Here is a 23706-nt window from a genome sequence, read left to right on the forward strand (position 1 = left end):
GAACATCCAGGACTGATCTCCTTCAGAATGGACTGGTTGGATCTCCTTACAGTCCAAGGGACTCTCAAGAGTCTTCTCCAACACCACAGTTCAAAAGCATCAATTCTTGAGCGCTCAGCTTTCTTCACAATCCAACTCTCACACCCATACATGACCACTAATGATATTTAATTCCTAATTATTCTGAAGAAAATTTCAGGCTTCCTATTGTTGGATCATTAATAAATGATTTGCTTAATTTATACAGAATTAACATAAAGTTTGTATTCACTGCATTATTGTTGAGATAGTCTTACCACTGAAAGCTTTTAGAGATGCTAATTTTAAAAACATGATTTTGAGTAAAGGTACATTTTTTTTAATCTAGACAAAGCTACGATATAGGCTGCCAGTATTCTAAAGCCCATCGAGTCTAACCAGGACACAGACCCTTAAACCAGAACACACAGGACACCATATGCAAGAAAATTAGACCACCCTTCACCTCCACTTTGCCCCACGCCCCACCACCGCCAAAGGATTTGGAGCAAATTCTAATTTCATGTGCTCTCTGAACTCTCCTCAAGTAGTTGTAAGTCTGGATGTATGTGCGTTTGTACCTTTTCCCCAGAGCAACTTCCCACGCAGCTAAGAGATCAAGAACCATGACTTTGGGCTGCAGCCGTGGTCCTCACACTTCAGCATGCCTTATACTCACCTGGAGAGCTTAGTAACCATAGAGAGCTGGACCCACTCTCAGAGTTTCTAATCCAGTGGATCTCGAGGAAGGCCCAAGGATTCTGCATTTCTATCAAGTTCCCAGGGGATGCTGTTGCTGCTGTTCTAGGGACCACTGTGGAGAACCTTGTGTATAAACTGCACTCATCTCTACCAGCAAGGGCAAGCCCACATTCCTTCTAACATGTGTCAACACCCGCTTCCATCAGTAGGTGGCAGCCTGTGCCTACAAATTTCCACATACTGGTGTCAAAAAACATCACAAAAGCAAGATAAGAAAGCCTAGTGAACAGCATTTCTCTACAAATTGGATGCTAACCTAATTCTGCTAAATGATTTAAAATGTTGATCTGTCAGTTCAGTTCAGTTCAGTTCAGTCGCTCAGTCGTGTCCGACTCTTTGCGGCCCCATGAATCGCAGCACGCCAAGGCCTCCCTGTCCATCACCAACTCCCGGAGTTCACTCAGACTCACGTCTGTCAGTACCGTGCAAATCAATCTTCAAGAACAAGTGAAATAGACTGACAAATAGTAAAAGAAGCTGGACTCTGGCTTCTGGCCCCAAGGCCGACACTCCTAGATGGGGTTTTGTACTTCGCTGTCTGCTGAATTGTAAATGTCCCTGTGTGAAAAGTCCTGGGCTGGATGCTGCAAAATTACCCCAGGGACTCTTTAAAAATGCAGAGCTATCTCCCTCTATCGCCATTCTAATTCAGTAGCTCTGCGGTTAGGCAGGGGCATCGTATCCTTAACAGATGTCTCAGTCGATTCTGAGGCGCAGCTGTTTTGGCTACGTCTGTTTGTTTAAAAAAGATAAACCAATGCAAAAGTATGAATATGTTGATATTACTACCTTTCATAAAGTGGTTCTTTCTAGGTTCAGACTTCGCAGTAATTCCAAATGCAGGAGAATGCCACTGTCCAGCACGCCAGTTACCAGCCACACATGGCAACTCGACATGGAAAATATAGCTGGTCTGACCTGAGCAGTGCTGCAGGGTGAAATAACACAGCATTTCAAAGACCTGAAGGGAAAACAATAGAATGTAAGATATTTTTAATGTCACTACTAGAAAAATGAAATTACATATGTGGCTCACATCTACTTCTTTCGGACAGCACTAGTTGCTGTTGTTGTTTAGTCACTAAGTCGTGTCCGAATCTTCATGACCCCATGGACTGCAGCACACCAGGCTTCCCTGTGCTTCACTATCTCCCGGGATTTGCTCAAACTCATGTCCATCTAGCTGGTGATGCCATCCAACCATCTCATCCTCTGTCATCCCCTTCTCCTCCTGCCTTCAATCTTTCCCAGCATCAGGGTCTTTTCTCATAAATCAGTTCTTTGCATGAGGTGGCCAAAGTATTGGAGCTTCAGTTTCAGCATCAGTCCTTCCAGTGAATATTCAGGACTGATTTCCCTTAGGATTGATTGGTTTGATCTCCTTGAAGTCCAAGGGACTCTCAAGAGTCTTCTCCAGCACCACAGTTCAAAAGTATCAATTCTTTGGTGCTCAGCTTTCTTTATGGTCCAACCCTCACATCCATACCTGACTACTGGAAAAAGCATAGCTTTGACTATAAGGACCTTTGTTGGCAAAGTAATGCCTCTGCTTTTTAATATGCTGTCTAGGCTTGTCATAGCTTTTCTTCCAAGGAGCAAACATCTTTTAATTTCATGGCTATAGTCACCATCTGCAGTGATCTTGAAGCCCAAGAGAAAGAAATCTGTCACTGTTCCCATTGTTTCCTCACCCATTTGCCATGAAGTGATGGGATCAGATGCCATGATCTTAGTTTTTTGAACACTGAGTTTTAAGCCAGATTTTTCACTCTCCTCTTTCACTGTTATCAAGAGGCTCTTTGGTTTCATCACTTTTTGCCCTTACAGTGATATCATCCACATATCTGAGGTTGTTGATATTTTTCCCGGAAATCTTGATTCCAGCTTGTGAGTCATCCAGCTCAGCAATTCACATGATGTACCCTGCATATAAAAGAAACAGATAATATATAGAGATAATATACAGCCTTGATGTACTCCTTTCCCAATTTTGAACCAGTCCATTGTTCCATGTACGGTTCTAGCTATTGAGTCTTGACCCACATACAGGTTTCACAGGAGACAGGTAAGGTGGTCTGGTACTCCCATCTCTTGAAGAATTTTCCAGTTTGTTGTGATACACACAGTCAAATGCTTTCGCACAGTCGATGAAGCAGAAGTAGATGCTTTTCTGGGATTCCTTTGCTTTCTGTATGATCCAATGAATGTAGGCAATTTGATCTCTGGTTCCTCTGTCTTTTCTAAACCCAGCTTGTGCATCTGGAAGATCTCGGTTCACATACTGATGAAGACTCTCTTGAAGAATTTTGAGCATTACCTTAGTAGCGTGGAAAATGAGCACAATTGTGTGGTAGTTTGAATATTCTTTGGCATTGTCCTTCTTTGGGATTGGAATGAAAACTGAACTTTTCCAGTCCTATGGCCATTGCTGAGTTTTCCAAATTTGCTGACAGATTGAATACAGCACTTTAACAGCATCATCTTTTAGGATTTGAAATAACTCAGCTGGAATTCCATCACCTCACTAGCTTTGTTTGTAGTGATGCTTCCTAAGGCCCACTTGGCTTCAGACTCCAAGATGTCAGGCTCTAGGTGAGTGACCACACCATCGTGATTAGCTGAGTCATTAAGATCTTTTTTGTATAGTTCTATGTATTCTTTCCACCTCTTATTAATCTCTTCTACTTCTGTTAGGTCCTTCCCATTTCTGTCCTTTATCAAGTCCATCTTGTATGAAATGTTCCCTTGGTATCTCCAATTTTCTTGAAGAGAGCTCTAGTCTTTCCCATTCTACTGTTTTCCTCTACTTCTTTGCACTAGTTAAAGGATGTAAATAAACTTGACAAGAATGGAGTTGAGGGGGGGAGGGGAGTAGAAAGCAGGGAGGCACAGCAGAGCAGGCTCAGGGGAAGAAGTGTTGATCGGCCAGCATTCTAACAACATTCCTGGACCAGCGCCTCACCCTCTGGCAGTTGGGCCTGGACAAAAAAAAAAAAAAAAAAAAGATCCTCAGCCTACAGCCACTGCAGTGCTACAAGCTTATCCATGCATGAGTTTGCAGCTTGAACGCAAGCCGACTGCAAACAGGCAAGAAACATCCACTCCCCAAATACGCTGAGTCTCAAACATACTTACCAGAACTCAGAGGTCAGTTTTATGTAGAAAAAGAGTTCAGTTCAGTTCAGTCGCTCAGTTGTGTCTGACTCTTTGCGACCCCATGAACCGCAGCAGGCCAGGCCTCCCTGTCCAGCACCAACTCCTGGAGTTCACCCAAAACCATGTCCATTGAGTCGGTGATGCCGTCCAACCATCTCGTCCTCTGTCGTCCCCTTCTCCTCTTGCCCCCAATCCCTCCCAGCATCAGGGTCTTTTCCAATGAGTCAGCTCTTCGCATCAGGTGGCCAAAGGATTGGAGTTTCAGCTTCAACATCAGTCCTTCCAATGAACACCCAGGACTGATTTCCTTTAGGATGGACTGGCTGGATCTCCTTGCAGTCCAAGGGACTCTCAAGAGTCTTCTCCAGTATCACAGTTCAAAAGCATCAATTTTTCAGCACTCAGCTTTCTTTATAGTCCAACTCTCACATCCATACATGACTACTGGAAAAACCATAGCCTTGACTAGATGGACCTTTATTGGCAAAGTAATGTCTCTGCTTTTTAATATGCTGTCTAGGTTGGTCCTATCTTTCCTTCCAAAGAGTAAGTAAGCATCTTTTAATTTCATGGCTGCAGTCACCATCTTCAGTGATTTTGGAGCCCAAGAAAATAAAGTCAGCCACCGTTTCCACTGTTTCCCCATCTATTTGCTGTGAAGTGATGGGACTGGATGCCGTGATCTTAATTTTCTGAATGTCGAGCTTTAAGCCAACTTTTTTCACTCTCCTCTTTCACTTTCATCAAGAGGCTCTTTAGTTCTTCTTCACTTTCACCAGTTCACTTCACCAGGGTGGTGTCATCTGCATATCTGAGGTTATTGATATTTCTCCCAGCAATCTTGATTCTAGCTTGTGCTTCTTCCAGCCCAGTGTTTTTCATGATGTACTCTGCATAGAAGTTAAATAAGCAGGGTGACAATATACAGCCTTGACGTACTCCTTTTCCTATCTGGAACCAGTCTGTTGTTTCATGTCTAGTTCTAACTGTTGCTTCCTGACCTGCATATAGGTTTCTCAAGAGGCAGGTCAGGTGGTCTGGTATTCCCATCTCTTTCAGAATTTTCCACAGCTTATTGTGATCCACACAGTCAAAGGCTTCGGCATAGTCAATAAAGCAGAAATAGATGTTTTTCTGGAACTCTCTTGCTTTTTTGATGATCCGGCGGAGGTTGGCTATTTGATCTCTGGTTCCTCCGCCTTTTCTAAAACCACCTTGAACGTCTGGAAGTTCACAGTTCACGTATTGCTGAAGCCTGGCTTGGAGAATTTTAAGCATTACTTTACTACCGTGTGAGATGAGTGTAATTGTGCGGTAGTTTGAGCATTCTTTGGCATTGCCTTTCTTTGGGATTGGAATGAAAACTGACCTTAGTGGTTACTACAATTGATTGTTGATTGCAGGCCAACCCACAGCGACCTCTTTAACCTATACAATAGCTTAAAAAAAAAAACCTCTATGGTCCATCACCATAGTCCTCTGGGGCAACAGCACCAGCAACATCTGGGAATATGTAAGAAATGAAGTCCTCAGGCTCCACCTAAGACCTAGAGAATCAGAGACACTGGAGGTGGGCCTGGCAAATATCTGGACTCTGACCAGCCGTCCAGGTGATGGAGAGGAGGCACCTTAGGACAGCTCACTGCATAAAATATACTGCTTCTTAATATACAATGAGGGAACTCTTAACCACAATATATATATTGCGGTTAAGAAAAAGAAAGAGAGAGAAAGAGGAGGCCGTAGGAGGCTGAGGGAAGTCCCAGGGCTTTGAAACAAGCCCACAGAAATTGTTCTCTGCTGCTATGATTGGAAAGCTGTGCAGTGAGCCAGTTAACAGCCCACATCTCGGAGTCAGGACTATGTGGGTTTAGAGTCAAGCTCCATTTCCTACTGTGTGACCTGGGGTAGTTACTACGTTTTTCTGAGCCTGTTCTGCCATCTGAAAGATAAGGAAAATAACACCTCTTATGTATGATTATTATTGGGAGGAAATGAGCTAATGTGTAGGAAGTTGGCGGTACAGGGGATCCTCACTGGTTATTTTACTGTAAGACATCCATCCATAACGCTAGGAAAAGCAACCCTAAGAGCTTCCATGGCCTCACCCTACCCATCATTAGTATCTTATCTGTGCCCAAGCGTGCTTGCTTGTTCTTTTCATGGAAATTACTTCTATGATTAGACAGTGAATCTACAATCTAACCTCATTCTTGTTTAATTGACTCATTAAAGTTTTCTCTCTGGTTTTATTGAGTCAGGTTTCACCCCCAATGAACTCACCATGCAGTTTTCAAGGATTCCTACTTTCTTTACATCTGACAATACGGCTTTAGAGGCTGGGTTGATAGAGTTATTTATATACTTGGGACCTGGATGCTAATTTCTGGGTTTTCTGCTTTGCTAAGTTTATCTCATGAAATAAAATGGACGTTTGTTGAAATGACCGTGACACTGCAATCTGGAAGGATCCACGCAGGCTGTAGAAACAGCAGGTTTTGTTCATACATTGTTTTGGATTTTTTTGGTTTTTGCCTCACCCCCGCTCCCACCCCACCCTGGGATCTTTGACAAGACGCCTGGCAAGGAAGAAGTCACGTCTTGGGAAATATCATTTTCTAAGGACCCAAGATAAGCTGAGTCATCAGCAAACACACACGATGGCGGCATTCCCCAACACACACCACCAGTTTGGGCAGCATCCCTGATTTGCCTAACAGGCAGCAGGAACAAAACTGCCCCATCTGGCCAAATTAGGAAGTTGAAACCAAGAATCTCCTGGCTCTTACCTTCCACTGCTTTCCTCTCCCAGGTAGTGAGTGCTAGATTATCATTAGTGATCTACTTTCAGTAACCTATGCGTGGGGGTGGGTATCAATGGTGCTAAATCTTTTTCACCTATGGGGATTGGAAAGTGAGCAGTAAAACCCTAGGCTTCACCTTCAAAAGGGGGAGAAAATGCACTTCCCATTTCCTCACTGCTGGCTCTGACTGCCATAGGATTGTAACTGAAGGAGGAAGCTGAGGACTCAGCCCCCTTCCTGTCTTCCTGGGATCTGCACTTCACGTGAGGGAGGAAAAGAAGGTGGCAACTGCAGTAGGGGTTGGGGGGCGGGCAGTGTGGCGAGCGGGGGAGTGGTGAGTTCTTTCTGTTTGGAAGTTCAAGGCCCTGAGAAAGGCTGCACATGCAAACGGGGCTGCCCAAAGCTGCTTGGACCCTTTCCTGGGGCATGGATGATGGAGAAGACCTATTCACCATCACTAAGAAGGGAATCTCTCTAAAATGTACAGTTCATGCAGCTCTGTATCAAAAAACGGGCAATCCAATCAAAAAATGGGCAGAAGATCTAAATAAACATTTCTCCAAGGAAGACATACAGATGGCCAAAAAGCACTTGAAAAGATACTCAATATCACTAATTATCAGAGAAATGCCAATCAGTTAGGTATCACTTCACATTGGCTGAATGGCCATAAAAAAGTCTACAAATAATAAATGCTGGAGAGGGTGTAGAGAAAAGGAAACCCTCCTATACTGTTGGTGGGGATGAAAATTGGTACAACCAGCATGGAGAACAGTATGGAGGTTCCTTTTAAAAAATAAATAAAGAGCTACCATATGATCCTGCAACCACACTCCAGGGCATACACTCAAGAGAAAATCATAATTCAAAAAGAAACATACCCCAGTGTTCATTACAGCACTCTTTACAGTAGCCAAACACTGAAGTAACCTAAATGTCCATTGATGGAGGAACAGATAAAGGTGTGGAACATGTGCACCACAGAATGTTACTCAGTTACGAACAAGAAATAATGCCATTCGCAGCAACATCAATAGGCCTAGAGACTATCACACTAAGTGAAGTAAGTCAGACGGGGAAAGGCAAATACCGTATGGCACCACACACGTGGAATCTAATTTTAAAACGATTTAGGACCTCCTGGGTGGTGGAGTGTATAGCAATCTGCCTGTCGATGCAGGGGACATGGGTTTGGTCCCTGGTCTGGGAAGATTCCACATACTGCAGAGCAACTAAGTCCACGCACCACAACTACTGAGCCCACGCACTGCAGCTACTGAGCCCTCACACTCCAGGGCTCGAGAGCCACAGCTTCTGAAGCCCGGGCACCTGGAGCCTGCGGTCCTCAACAAAGAGTAGCCCCCGCTCACTGCTGCCAGAGAAAGCGGGAGCACAGGAACAAAGACCCAGCACAGCCAAAAATAAACAGTAAAATTAATAAATTAAAATAAATAAATAAAAGAACAATGTTTGCTGTGGGTTTGTCATACGTGGCCTTTATTAAAAAATAAAAATGATATAAATGAACTTATTTACACAACAGAAACAGACTCAGAGGTTTTGAAAACAAATGTGTGGTTACCAAAGGAGAAATATGGAGGGGAGGGATAAACTAGCTTAGGATTCACATTAATTAATGGGATTAATACACACATTACTATATATAAGATAATAACCAGCAAGGAACTAGTGTACAGCACAGGAAACTCTACTCGATATCCTGTGATAACCTATATGAGAAAAGCATCTGAAAAATAATGAGTGTGTGTATGTATAACTGAATCACTTTGTTGTACACCTGAAAGTAATACTGCATTGCAAATCAACTATATTCAAATACAATTTTTTTTAGAAAAGAGAATCAGGACTTTTGAACTACTTTCTTAAAAAAATATATTTATTTATTTATGGCTGCACTGGGTCTTTGTTGCTGAGTGCAGGCTTCCTCTAGTTGAGGCGAGCAGGGATTACTCTTCATCACAGTGCATGGGGCGCTGGGTCTTTGTTGCTGAGTGTGGGCTTTCTCTAGTTGAGGCGAGCAGGGATTGCATGGGCTTCTCACTGTGGTGGCTTCTCTCATTACAGAGCACAGGTTCTAGGCACGCAGGCTTCAATAGTTGTGGCACACAGGCCTAGTTACCCCACAGCATGTGGAATATTCCTGGATCAGGGAACGAACCTGTGTCCCCTGCACTGGTGGATGGATTCTTAACCACTGGACCACCAGGGAAATCTCTGAACTACTTTCTAAATGTGTTCCTGCCTGAGGGCTTTCTCCATGGCTGTCTAACAGGCTGCCTGGAAGGCTTTCAGACTCTTCCTGATTTTCACTGCCCAGGACTTTGAGTTGAATGCTGCTGCTAAGTTGCTTCAGTTGTGTCCAACTCTGTGCAACCCCATAGACGGCAGCCTACCAGGCTCTGCTGACCCTGGGATTCTCCAGGCAAGAGTATTGGAGTGGGTTGCCATTTCCTTCTCCAATGCATGAAAGTGAAAAGTGAAAGTGAAGTCGTTCAGTCGTGTCTGACTTCCAGCAACCCCATGGACCACAGCCTACCCAGGCTCCTCCATCCATGGGATTTTCCAGGCAAGAGTACTGGAGTGGGGTGCCATTGCCTTCTCCATTGAGTCAAATCCCTTCACTTTATTCAAAAAGGTATCAGTGTACAAGGTCTCAGAAGTGCCTCTCTTGGTTTCCTGTTTGGGATGACCAAGGTAAAGAGGTTACACCTCATCAGCAAACTCCAGAGAACTGGTATTGGCCTGGATCCACACCCTGAGGCCATCCTGGCTGGAGTGGAAGGAGGGTGGCGATTGATGGCCAGTGTCTACCAGGACAAAGTGTGAAGGAAAATAGCCTGAAGAGAGCAAAAATTCTTCAGATTCTTAGCCTCTGCACAGGAAGTCTCCTTTAAACCTCCAACTTCACCCACACCCTGCGACAACAAACAAAACAGTGGTAACCCGTTACAACACCCTAACTCCCTGCTCTGTGAGGGTTGCTCTCTCAGGTGTTGCTCCCATATCATCTGTGATCAAGGATTTCATCACAGTGTTCCCTTTGGAGGAGACTGCTGAGACCCGAAGAGGGAAAGCAACCCGTCAAAGTAACACACAGCTGTGGCCAGGATCTGAACCCATGCTAGCCTGACTCAACAGTTGTGCTATTTCCCCCCAACCTTAAAACATCCTTTATCTCCAGACCTCTCATTCGTAGGCTATGTCTGGTTTCTTCAATGTAATAAAATAAACATACTGTTAATTCATGAAGAAACGAAGTACATGAGACATGGGAGTCATTCAGCAAAGGAATGTTGAGTGGATGAGTGGACTGAGCTTGTATCAGCTCCCTCTCCGCCCACAGGCTTGCCCGCAAGGGCCTCCATAACCCAGGGGTAGAGCTCATGACCTCAGGGGTGACTCCAGGCTCTGCTCTCCAAACTGCCTGGCCGACTGCCTGAGCTCACAGGACACTGAAGAACTATGGCTTCATTCAGGTGGCTCGTGTCTCCTGCCAGTGTTTCCCCAGAAATCAGACTTTGGTTTCCCTCTGTCTCGAGCCCATGTTGTGATGTAGCCAAACCCAGCTCCTTTGGGATCCAGTCCAAACCAGAGGGTGTGGATGGGATGCCTGAAAGAGGGCTGAAGCCATTTAAAGAATGGACCGTTTTAAAGTCATGAATACTGTGGGAACAGCTCAGGGTTCAAGGGTCTGCAGGTGGCTGGTAAATGCATTTCAAAGGCATAAAAAGGTGAAGATGTTGGTCAGCACAGGAGAACTTTGGTTTTCATTTCACATGTGTTCATTAAGGTCCTATCTATCTATCTATCTCTCTACCTATATATTTCCTTATAAAATTAGAAAAATAAAAATAAGACACTCTAGAGGTACAGTATAGCACGACTTAACATTTCAAAACTGATCTTTAGATTCAAGGGCGTGAGGGAAAAGGAAGACCATGATTGTTTTGTTAAACAAATCCCTGCCTGGTTAGAAACCACATGTACACAGCAAATGAAGAAGTGGCTTAATGACTAATTGAAGTTGCTAACATCTTCATTCATGACTGAACTCACGCGGGTCCTTCGAACAGGACCCAGTTATGAAAATTGCTTTAATAGTCTTGTTTCTCCTTGCGGCAGGAGAAGTAAAGTTGTTTCTCTCCTGTAAAACTGTCTATCTGACTAACTCCTGACTCCTAGACCCTGAGTGAGGTGCAGACTTGACTTTTACTCGAGGAGTCCTGTCCCTCTGGACAAAAAGAAGACCAGACAGGACATGCTCTACTGGCCTCTGGGACCCTGCACTCTCGCTGCCTCCTACCACTTGGCCGTTTCTTCTGTCCACTTGGCTGCCTCTGCCCAACCTCTTAACACTCAGCTCTCGGTCCTCTTCTCCTCTTTATCTCACTCCCCTGGTGATTTCAGCTGTCTTTGGCCTTTCACAGCACTTGTATGCTGAGAGCTCCCTAACTGTCACCCCCAGCTCAGCCCTCTCTTCTGCGCCCCGGCCCACATCCCCGAGAGTTCCAGCTTCGCCTCTCCACTTAATGCCTCACAGCCTCTCCTGAAACAGAATGCCTGGTCTTCTCCCCATGGTTCCACAAAAGGTCTTCCCCTCACTGTGAAGAGCTTCTCCACCCTTCCAGGTGCTCCAGCCAAAGGCCACGGTGCAGTCCTTGATGCCTTTACTTCTCTGATACCCAGATTGCTTATTGTCTACAGAACATCTGCTGACTTCAAACTGTACCCAGAATCAAACTCTTCCTCAGTGCCTCCAATACACTGCCCTCCCTGTTTCATTCAAAGGGAAAGCCAAGGATTTAGAGTGGTCTACAGGGCCCTATCACGCTTTTTCTCTCTGACCCCTCCTCCTGCTTGTCTTCAGCCACACTGGCCTCCTGCCTGCTCTTGAAGCACAAAGGGCACCTCCTACCCTAGAATCCTGGCACTGGCTAGTCCCACCTGCTTTAGGACTTTGCCTGGCTGTCTTACTTAAATTCAAGCTGCAGATCCCTATGCCCACACTCTCAGTTCCCTATTGGCAATGCTTTTTCACAGGTCTTACCTACAACAATGTAACTTCCATGAGAGTAAGAGTATTTTTTCTGTTTTGTTCACTGTGTATTCCAAAGGCCTACAACAGCTTCTGGGTATAGAGTAGATATTTAATAAATATCTCTTGAATGAGTGAATGAACACACACCTTACATTTGAAACTTAATAAGGGAAATAACATCTTGGAATTCTTACTAGGATGTGCTGACCCTCCAGCACAACAAAGCCATTCTTCCACGTAACCCTGAATTCCACTGTTTTAGAAACATCTCCATATATCTGAAATGAAGCTGAAAGAAAGTGTAATACTTTCATTTCTGCCTCTTGAATACCCAGCTCTCCACACTCTAGCAGCTCTCCTATCCTAACTTTGCCCAGAGCCACATGCCCACTTAAGGACCAGACACCCATCTTGAACCCTTGGATAGACACATTTGAGCACTGACTTCCCTTGGCTCAAATGACCAGGGATTGACCTCAGTTTTCAAGAATTTCACTTCATTACACACATATTTTTGTTGCATTGGTTTCCAACAAGGATGTACAGTATTTACACTGGTTCTGTTTCAATCTTGACTCCAGCAAGACTGTTTCTCAACCTCTCTGTGTCTCTCTCTGTTTCCTCATCTGTAAAATGAAGATTGTGGTAATGGTACCTGAGTCACTTGTGCTGTGGAATGATGAGTGAATAGATACAAAATACTTAGAACAGCACAGGGCACACCCTCCAGTGCTCAGTAAATGTTAGCTGTTATTATCAGCATTGTTACTCTCATTGTTAACACTAAACACAGTACCTTATTTGGCTTTTTATTTCTAGCACCTAGTACACTGCCTGGGACAAGGGATGTGCTTAGGAAAACTCTGCTGGATAGATGAACGAATGGATGAGGATGAGCTTTTTCAGTGCAGAGGCTATACATTTTCACTCCATTTAGCAGCTAACAATTCTCTGGAAAGACTTGTTGAATTCTGAATGAATGGCACACAGGAAGGTTCCTGTACACACTCTGTACAGCAGAGAATGTTGAAAGAGGATTAAAAAAATGAAACTAATGCAGGCATTGAATGATCTGATACTTCAGAAGTGCTGGGACACAAAGCAGAGCAAATCTGTGACTTTGGGCAAATTTTTTTTTAATGATTTTTGTATCTCACTGTTATTCCCTAACAACTGGGGCTAAGTAGTCTTTGTGTGCCAGGAAGACTACACTAGACAATGCCTACAACACGTACAATTCAGGGCCTGACACCTGGAAAATCTCATTCAATATATACTGGCTTTAAAATCACATGGCAAGAATAACCAACGCATGCAGCCCTACACACAAGGCCCAGGAGCCCAAAAGTAAGGCAAGGTGCCCAGGGTTCCAGGACAAGAGCTAAATCTCCAGGGAGCCTTCTTTCTATGATGTCTCTTCCTGTTTGCGTATATAGACACCATCACCAAAGGCACATGTTTCTCACTCCCTGCTGCCCATGACCCCAGGGACAATCTAGATAATTCTCACTTCTATAACCAGAACTTCTCCCTTTGTCACGTGTGAGGTATTTCTCCAAAACGTTACAAGCAAGTCCAGACAAATTAGCCCTTCAGGAAGCTGGAGTACAAAACTGGTCATTCTCCACTGGCTTCCTCTCCCCCTGTTTCCTCCACTGGACCCTTGCCAAGTCTGAGCAAGCAAGTAGACAGTGGAAAGGGGATCCAGAGCATGACGAATCTAGCGCTTAACCACAGACGGCATTTGTCTTCAATGCTCGCCCAATATGGACCCAGCTTCTGCTGTAGGTGGTCTAAATCCAGATTACCCAGCAGTTTATAACTTATTATATGACCGTCTGAAAGGTCTGTGTGTGATTCCTTTTTTTTTTTTTTCAATGCCACGTAATATTTTGAATTGTTGGCCTTCTCTGAAAATCTGTGGTTATTTAGAGACAAAAAAACTGAGAAAAAAGTTGTCTTGCCCTTGGATGAGAGGAGAGGAGGACTGGCTGTCTTGCTGGTGCTTTGGGGTATCTGAACAGGGAAACTGGGAGGAGGATAGAGGAATCAGCTTATCTCTTTGCCTTTCAAAATTAAAAGCTGAAAGCTATTTACATAACAACTGTAAGGAGTTAGAACAATACCAACTCAGCAACAGGCAACTAAATTTGTCCTCCTCCCATGAACTTTGCGAAGCAGACTTAAGAGTTCTCAATCTTAAAAGTTGAAAGACGAAAATACCGAAAACCAAACAATGGAATGATGGAGGGGATAATTCTTATTATCTGAAAATGTCCCCATATTTTTCCATTTCATCCAATAAACGAAAAAGCCATCAAAAGAAAATAATTACAGTTTTCACAGAGCCCATCACCTCAGTGACCACTGAATATCGTCACTCCTTAGTATCTTCATTTTGAAGATACATTCATTTAATTCATTTAACAAATGAATTAAAAGTCTATAGTTGGGGCTTTAGTAATACATTTGTCATATGTATGTCTAGCAATGAGTGTGCATATACACGTGTATTAATCTGATGATTCATCCTTTAAGAATTAACTTGAAAATATTATTTCGAGTAGGAGTTGTTGAAGCGAATGGTAGTAAAGTATCAGGGATTTGGTCAGCCTTGTCTCCTACCAAATCTCCATACTGAGAATTATATTCAGTAAATATGTGTTGACTGTATGGACAAATGATATGGTACATTTAACCAAAATTGTGTATTTAAATGCAGTGCTAGTGTGTGCCAGATTCAAGGAAGGAAATTCAAGCAAGCAGGAGAAGGCTTCTGCAGTGATACATGACACACTGGTACTGCCATTCTGGGGTGGTTGTTGATTTCAGAAACAAGCCATTGAACTCTCAACTTCTTTTTATCACCATTAAATCTGTGCGCTAGATGCCCTCACCCCTCCACCCCAACAACTGCCTGAAAATTGGCCTTTCCCAGTCCCTACCTCGCAAGCCCATCCTTGCCCCTCACCTTATCACTCCTTTGAATTCCCATATCCTTTACTCCACACTTCCAGGTGCCCCCAAGTCAAAACAGCCTTGGTGTTCAAAGCGTCACCCAGTGTTAATACATGGACCACCAACAGCCTGACCACTGAAGGATGCCTACAGTGGACACAGAAGAGGCAGAGTGAGAAGAAATTGGAAGGAGTAATCCACAAGGCCTGGCATCCAAGTAGTGGAAGCCATGCAGAGAGTGGCTAAAGCGGGCTGTCTGCCCTGTATGAGAAGAGAAGAATGAAGACCGTGGGGGCGGTGCCGAGCAGAAGAGGGTGTGAGAGGGTGAGGGTGAGTTGGGCTGGGGCGCGCCACGGTCAGCAGCAACCTCAAACCCTGCACAGCTTCACACAGATTACAGACGGCACAGCTCACACAAAATGCATCGAACCCATAGTGGGGGGTGTGGTGGTCAGGCTCTGGCAGGGCTGGGGAGCAGAGAGCCCTGAGAAGGAGGTCCCCAAATGACAGCTGTGTCGAGGCTGCGGAGGCCACACTGCAGGCCACAGCCCCTGGTTCTCACCTCTGAGGGCACCAGACACTTCCTTCCTCTCGTTTATTAGCAAAGTCCCTGCCCATCTGAGGGTTGAGGGGAGGTCAGTCTCACAAGCCACGTGCTGCTGAGGGAACCATCAGAGCTTTACTGGAGACAAACGCTCATTAGTCTTCTATATCTCACTTTTTCAAACGAAGAACCCCTTAGTAAGAATTCTTCCCCTGAGTGAAAGCGGGGCTGTGATTGGAAACCTGAAGGCAAGTGTGCTAGGGCCGCCGTGACAAGAGACGCACACACGGAGTGGCTTGAGCAACAGACAAAGCTTTCCTCACAGTTCTGTAGGTGAGAAGTCCAAAAGCACTGTGGGTTCCTCCTGAGGTCCTGAGGGTGTGAGGGACGGATCTATTCCAGGCCTCCCTCCTTGGCTTACAGATGCCTGTCCTCATACTCACATGGCCTTCTCCCTGCATCTTTACCCAGTCTTCCTTCTGCATGCATCCTTGTGTCCAAACTTCCCTTTTTCATAAGGACACCAGACATGCTGGGTTTACACCCACGCTAATGACCTTATGTAACTGGATTACCACTGTAAAGACCCTGTCTCCACACAAGGTCACATTCTGAACACCTGGGGGTTAGGATATCAATATAGGAATTTTGGAGGACACCAATCAACCCAGAGCAGCAAGTCAGAGGGAAGGAGTCAGTGCGTGGGGAAGTTCAATTTGCAGGAGAACTCAGGCTAAGCGTGCAGCCTTGGCAGTCATCAGCTCAGCCTCACGGCTTCGGAAATCCCCCGCGTCTGGTTTTCCCAGTTCTCGTAATCTCACCCCCCCAAAAAGACATCTAAGTACATTCCATGCATTTCTGGTGAGAAGCTAACTCTGCTGCGCTCTGTGCAAAGTGCTAACTAGGTTTTTACTGAAGTGGTTGAAGTGGTTTGGTTAATCGAAGATCTCTGGAGGAATTTCACCTATTCCTTAAGCCTCAACAAATCTGACCCCAGTGTTTAAGACAATGCACAATATTGGACCACCTGAAGCTCCACCTACTCGGGGCAAATTGGGATGGTAATAAAATGGTTGGTGACCTTTTCCATTCTTATCATTGCAGAGAAACTCTACCTCATGTCTCTCCAAACCAGAGGAAGGGCTACTGAGGCAAAGGGATTGCACTCAGGGCAGGTAAACATGGGCTCGGGCACACAGGGCTCAGCCCCTGACAATGTGTCAGGTACTCTAGATTTACCTGTGAGCAGAGCAGCTGGCTGGACGGGAGAGAGAGCTCTAACTTTGCCACAGGCAGGTGGAATTTATAGCGGGCAGACCTGGACGCTCAGAGAGGGGGGCTAATCCTGCTGCTTTCAGCCACAATCTGTGCTTCCTGGTTGTACACACGTTTTGACTGATGGGCTTCCATGCCTTTGCTGTAGCTGTTTAGTCGCTAAGTCATGTCTGACTCTTTTGCGACACTATGGACTACCAGTTGCCAAAATTATTTATTAGCCCTGGACATGAGGATACAGTTGGAGGGAAACTGGGCAAGAGGTGAAGGTGGAAACCAGCTTATCCTGAAGAAATAGGCTTTATATGGTTAGAATTTAGAGAATTTGCTTGAGCCATGTTCATGCAGCACTTCTCAAACATCTTAGTACCAGGACTCTTTTCCACTCTTAAAACTTACGTAGTTTCTGTTAATATTTACCACGTTAGAAGTTAAAACCAAAGAATTTTTTGTAATTTTTTTTGTTCATTCAGTATAATAACTAATCCTTTACATGCTGACATAAATAACATACTTTTCATGAAAACTGTATTTCCTTCTCCAAAATGTATTGAGAAGATTGTCATGTGTTATATTTTGGGAAATTTATTTAATGTCTGGCCTCAGGGAGGACAGTTAGAATCTCACATCTACTTCCACATTCCAGCCTGTTAGTTACGCTGTTTTAACAGAAGAATATGAAGAAAATCCAGCTTTACACAGATATGTAGTTGGAAAAACCCAGGGTTTTGTGAATCTCCTTTAGAACCAGGTGTCCCCAGGGGTTCTCTGGCCTCACTTTGAGAACCACTGAACTAATGGTCTTATAATCTTGTTATATCCTGATTGGACCTTCTCTTGTAACTAAACTGTTACAAGAAGATTCAAACTTAAGGATTTCAGTCCATAGCTGCGTGTGCTCCGTCATTCAGTCATGTCCACCTTTTTGCGACTCCATGGACTATAGCCCTCCTTCCAGGCAAGAATACTGGAGTGGATTCCTACTTCCTTCTCCAGGGAATCTACCTGACCAGGGATTGAATTCACGTCTCTTGTGTCTCCTGCCTTGGCAGGCAGATTCTTTATCACTGTGCCACCTGGGAAGCCCTTTAATCCATAATATTTAATTTTAAAAATCTAAAAAATTGTAATTTGTCTGTGTTACATACATACTTATGAAGTCTTACTTTCTTCTATTCCCAAATTGGAAGAATCAGCTTTGTGCCAGTAGTCACTGTCTTTTACTTTGCAGTAGGTCAGCTAAAAAATAGATTAGAAGCAAATACAATTGCCCAATAACTATATTTAATTACCATAGTTTCATTTTATGCTTCCAACTCTAAGACCAAAACACTCTTAACTATGCACTTATAAATAATATTAAAATATATATGCATAAGCCATGGGCTTCCCTGCTGGCTCGGAAGGTAAAGAACCTGCCTGCAGAGCAGGAGACCTGGGTTTGATCCCTGAGTTGGGAAGATCCCCTGGAGGATGGCATGGCAACCCACTCCAGTATTCTTGCCTATTGAATCCCTAGGGACAGAGGAGCCTGGTGGGCTACAGTCCATGGGGTCGCAAAGAGTTGGGCATGACTGAGCGACTAAGCACACACACATGCATAAGCCATAGGCAATAGAAGGTATTTTGTGAATTCTGTTCCATCATCTTTTTTGGTTTGCCTTTCGAGGAACTAAGTCATATGAATCATGATGACCACTGACAATTCAAAGGAAGATAAAGGAAACTGGTTCATTGCCCAGCTGTTTCAAGTCCAACCCTGATTAGCACATTATGGCTCTCTATGCTAACCAAGAGGGCTTGATTTTAGCAAGACTTTGGGTGTAGTCACAAGAGACGGACTGGCAAACATCTTAATGAGATGTAGAGAGTCTTACCTTAAAAGCAGCCCACAAATTGTTTCTGTAAGCCAGTGGTTCACAGAATATCATGTGCTATGTAATACAGTTAACAAGAGTGACTGAGAAGAAACCAGTTCACGGGTGCCAAAGAGGTTAAAGAAGGTCCAGCCCAAAGTTAAGTCTTGGTACCAACAGTTCCCGCCAGAGTCTTAGTTCCTAGGCACAGAAGGTGGGAGGAAGAGAAGGAAAAGAAGTATTCCTTCATCATCTTCCAGAAAATCAGGCTGACCTGAGACCCCATGTACTCTGAAAGGCCCCTTTCCACCAACCTGTGTGCCCTGTGTCATCTTGGAAGGGCACCTACTGAATCTCTAGGGATTTAATAGGCAAGAATACTGCAGTGGGTTGCATCAGGCATCTTCCCTGAATGCCCAGTGCTTCCCACTGCCCTTGTCCTATGTCACTCAGGTCCTGATTTCCACAGTATCATCTCCCCTCATCGGCTGCCCTGCTCCTTGGCCTCAGTATCTGAGTTGCCCCTCAGAGCTCTGGTGCCCCACCTGGAAGTCCTAACAAGATCAATAACCCCCGTACAGTCAACCTTCAAACTTTCAGTGCACATTTCCTGAGCCCTGCCTTGTCCCATTCTTTATGCTCAGCCCCAAGGGAAGATCAGAGTTCCTGTTATCCTACCTTCCTTGCTGGGCCATTTGCATCTTTAGAAGTAGGTTTAACCAGGGTCCCTTCAGCAGAGCATCACAAAGAGAAGTGAAAACACTCATGTGCTGTGAGGGAAATGTTGAGGGCTGGGGAAAGGTCATGAGGACATCTCACACTGTCACCCCCAAAGTTACTTAAAGCTATTCCTGTCAAGAGAGAAGGGTCAAACCCCAGGGAACTCACCTTTGGGTCTCTGATCTGGTGTGAATTCCCTTACTTCCTTTGCTAGAGGAGAAAGTGAAAAAAAAAATATTTTTTCTAGATTTATTTGAAGAAAAACCAACAGTGCTTCTTTTTTAGCTTGGAATGAGGTTTTTTAATGCACAGCCTATGATATCTGGCAAACTGCTGATGCAGTCTAGAGGAAAGGCAAGGAGGCCTCAAAATGGTGTTGCCAACTTAAAGTCGATCATTGTGTCTTTGCTACAGTGACAAAACAAAAATGTGCTTGGTATTTGGTAGGGAAAGGATGCCTTTCTTTCTGCCTCATTGCAAGTAAAGCCAGTAAATTCATGGCAGTATTTGTCAGACTGAACTTTTCTGACACCGCTTTCCCCTTCTTTTGTAGTTTGCTTTTTCTTGGTGATCCTGTTCTACAGTTTTCCTTCTGGGTTAATATCTCTCCCAGATGTTATATAGCAATCCAAAGTCAAGTATGATTCTCCACTAAATCATAATAAAGATGGTATTAATCTGCATCTTCATTGCACCCATCAGTAGATCGATGTCCACAAGTTTCACACGGATGGACTTTCTGGGTTGACCGATTGACTGGAACTCATGAAAGGTTTTATAACCCCAGCTAGATCCTGGGGAAGGTCTCAGGTGCCAGTCAAAGGCTGCAGAAGATATTTCATTCTCAATTTTACTGTCCCTTTAAAAAGGTTAGGCAGAAAAAAGGAAAAAGTAGTGTGCTTCAATTTTAAAGAAATGTTAAATCAGTTATAATTACTGGATTGCATACTTGGATTAAGCTGTGGAATAGGAATAATGGGACCTTAAGAGATAATGTGGTTTGTTTTATTAAAGGGTAAAACACATATACACTCACATTTCATGGAGCAATAGAGGAAATTTTCTCCTGAAAGAGCAAATAAGCTTAGGAAAACTAGACTCATGAATTCGTACACATTCCTGGCTTAATGACCCCCCTGGTTTTATTTGGTTACAGTTAACTTTCCACACTTGGCTACCAAAATAGCTTTCCATGTGAGGTTGTTCCTGCAAAGTGAGTAGCTTAAGTTTTCCCCTCACACCTCACCGGATATTAGTCTTTCAGTGTTCTTGCCCTTCCTTTTGCAATGTTCCTAGTTCTCATGCTTCCTATTGAGAAACTGCTGCACACACTGAGGATATCCTGCTTGGTCAGCAGGGTTAGCTGTTCTGAGCGGCCTTTCTCAGGAGACATGCCTCCACTATGATTGTTGCTTTGGCAAACACACCTTGTACCATAGTTGTTCTCAGGTTTGTTGGATGCAGGTCGGTTTCTCTGAGTAATCATGATCTTGAACAACAGTTGTCAACGAGGGTCCTCTTATAGAATTGCCATGCCATTTCTTGTTTAGAAGCACTGGACATTTTTAGAGGGGGTTCCCTAGTGATTATGTAGATTTACTTTAGATTAGGTAGAAAAACACATTTTAGGAGTCACAGATACCCCCAGGAAGCACTATCACATTGAGTAGAAACAATTTTAAGTAGGAAGGTGATTTGAGGAAATGAGGATCCCAGCAGGATTTGTTTTTGGACTGTCACTCCTCATAGTACGTTAAGGATTGTTTTGTTAGTGCTGGGAAATCTTAACAGGGAGAAACATGGGCAGTTTGGGAAACAATGGGAAACACTGAAGAATATTTCTTTATCTGAGGGGAAAGGGTTTGCTCCAAGTTGGGAAAAATTGAAAAAAAGTGTGTAGGACTTAAGTCCTAACTCAATTGCCCTCTCAGTTATCTATTACCTAACAAACAACCTTAAAATATAGAGGCTTCAAACAAAAACCCAGCTATTGTTCAGGATTCTGGGAATTCAGAGCAGGCTCAATGGGGATTGTTTACCTCTGCTTCAAGTGGTGTTATTTGAGGCAAATCGACTGGGGCTGGAAGATGCAAGATGGCTTCACTCACATGCTCAGAGCACTGAGGCTAAGTGTTGGCAGGGAGACTTCCCTTCTCCTCCAAATGCCTCTCACTCCATGTGTCTCCCATCATTCAGCAGTCTCAGTTTGGTTACATGGAGGTTACTGGCTCTCCAAAAGAACTGTAAGTCCTCTGACATCCCCAAAGTCACACAGTGTCATGTCTCCCATATTCTATTGATCAAAGTAAATCACAGGGTCAACCTAAGTTCAAATGAAAAATGGACTCCACTTCCAGGCTGGAAGAGCACCATGACTGCCCAGGAAATGTTGATGGCTATTTGTTTGCTGAAAAGCTGCTGCAGTGACTGACTGCTAGAAAAATGCTTCAGATTCCTTCACTTAGCAAATTAACATTAGGAAACTGCCTCCAAAGAAAGAGTTAATTTATTTTATTGACTGTAAAATGCCACCAATTTTAAGATGCACATTATTTGTTATTTAAAAAGAAAAAGGCCATCAAACAAACCATCACATGAGATAAACTGTGATGCATCTTAATTTCAGCGACATTAAAAGGTGGGGAAAATGTGCAAGTAAGAGTCAATGAAAAATGGTAAGTATCTGATATATAACTCAACAGAATTCTGAGATTAATGGACAAAAAGCCAAGGTTTAAGTGTTCTCAAGGAGATAGCACAGGCACAGAAAAGAGAAAGGCAAAAACAGTAATTGATGGTTTTTATTCCAACCATTTTCCTTCTCCCTTCCCTGATCCTCTGTTGGTTTTTTTGTTTTATTTTGTTTTGTTTGCAGTTTTTCTAAAATTAATTTTTATTGGAGTATGGTTGCTTTGCAATGTTGCATTGGTTTCTGCTGTATAGCAAAGTGAATCAACTACACATGTGCACATGTCCCCTTTTCTGGGGGTTTCCTTCCCATTTAGGTACCACAGAACATTGAATAGAGTTCCCTGAGCTATACAGAAGGCTCTCATTGGTTATCTGTTTTATATACAGTATCAATAGTGCATACATGTCAATCTTGATTTCCCAATTCATCGCACCCTCCTCCCTTTCCCCCTTGGTGTCCATATGTTTGATTTCTGCATCTGTGTCTCTATTTCTGCTTTGCAAAGGAGAGCATCTACACTATTTCTCTGGAATCCACATATATGAGTTGGTATGAGAAAAAAAAAAAAAAAACCTCATCATTATTTTTGCCTCTGACTCCATTAATTATCAACCTTCACATTTCTCATCCTGACTAAGGCACTCATCCTGGCCATGATCCAGATAGAAGAGGGCTGCAAGGAATCATTATTTACCTCTTACCTTCTCATCAAACCATAGGGAAAGACAATCCACAGGAATCAGGAGAATAACTATTTATAGCTCAAAAAGCAAAGCTACACTCTGTTGGGAAGTTGATCCCCACTTTTGGTTGCTTTGCACCACTCAGCTCAACACATACACCAAGACCATATAATTTTTTAGATTAATTACTTGAATGTTTTCCACCATTGGTTAAGTTCTTGTTACTTTCACAATGGCTTCATAGATGCCACACACTGTCATAAAAGCAGTGATTATTATATTTCCAAATTTAATCTATGCTGATTGAGTCTCTATTGTTCATCATACAGTGTGCTAGATGCTACAATGGTAAAAAAGACAGACACAAAACTTTCCTGCTGATAACTCACAGTCCAAAGAGGGTGGCATGCAGAGGAAAAGCGAAATAAACATCTTAAATCACAAGAGATGCTGTAAGTCCTGTGAGGGAAATAAAGAAGGTGAAGAGGGAAAATAAGAGGACCCTCTTTCAGACAGAAGTGATCAGGGAGGAGCATTCTGAAGAAGGACATTTAGGCAGAGACCTAATAAAAAGGCTGAACCTTGAAAAAGCCAAGGGAAGGTGCTCTAGACCAGATGGGAGACACAGTAAGTGCCAGGGTGCTGAGATGGCAAAGAGCTTGGTACATTCTTGGTATTGAAAGTAGATTGGTATAGTTGGAGTACAAGGAGCAAATTTCTCTAAAGACCATAAAACCCATCCCCCAAAAATGCATGTTAAAATTTCTGCTATGTTCTACACAGGCAAAACAAACAAAAAGTCTTTAAAAAACAAAACACCAATAAAAACCAACTGGATCCAGAATTTTATAAGACTATAAACATCTCTGGGAGGAAAAAAATGGGCCCTGAGTTGTTTTGGTTGTTTCCTGCTTAGACTATGATGATACTGTTTCTTGGATTTAGAGAAGTTTATTCATTAAGTCAGTATTTCTTAAATAAGAGTAATGAGAAAAATCCATTGAAGGAAAAATATTTTAAATTGTCAGTGTTCACTTAAATTATTTTAATTATAATATTTCTTTAAGATGAATGAAGTGTATATGCCTTTTGCTCACAGCTCTTAATGCAAATCCAAAACTAAATAAGTTTACAAATTAAATACAAACTAAGTTACAAAACCAATAAAGTGCAAATTAC

General features: G+C 43.4%; 1 long non-coding RNA gene across 1 annotated transcript in view; it reads right to left on the reverse strand.

Moving 5' to 3' along the window:
• Positions 1-1758: 1758 nt before the first annotated feature.
• LOC138439209 (uncharacterized) overlaps positions 1759-23706 on the reverse strand; it is a 221950-nt gene continuing 200002 nt past the window's right edge. Inside the window, exon 5 of the long non-coding RNA XR_011256631.1 lies at positions 1759-3758. This is a non-coding gene — a long non-coding RNA (uncharacterized lncRNA). The remainder of the gene's footprint in view (positions 3759-23706) is intronic.

Source organism: Ovis canadensis, chromosome 4 (genome assembly GCF_042477335.2).
Source record: "Ovis canadensis isolate MfBH-ARS-UI-01 breed Bighorn chromosome 4, ARS-UI_OviCan_v2, whole genome shotgun sequence".
Taxonomy (NCBI): Eukaryota; Metazoa; Chordata; class Mammalia; order Artiodactyla; family Bovidae; genus Ovis; species Ovis canadensis.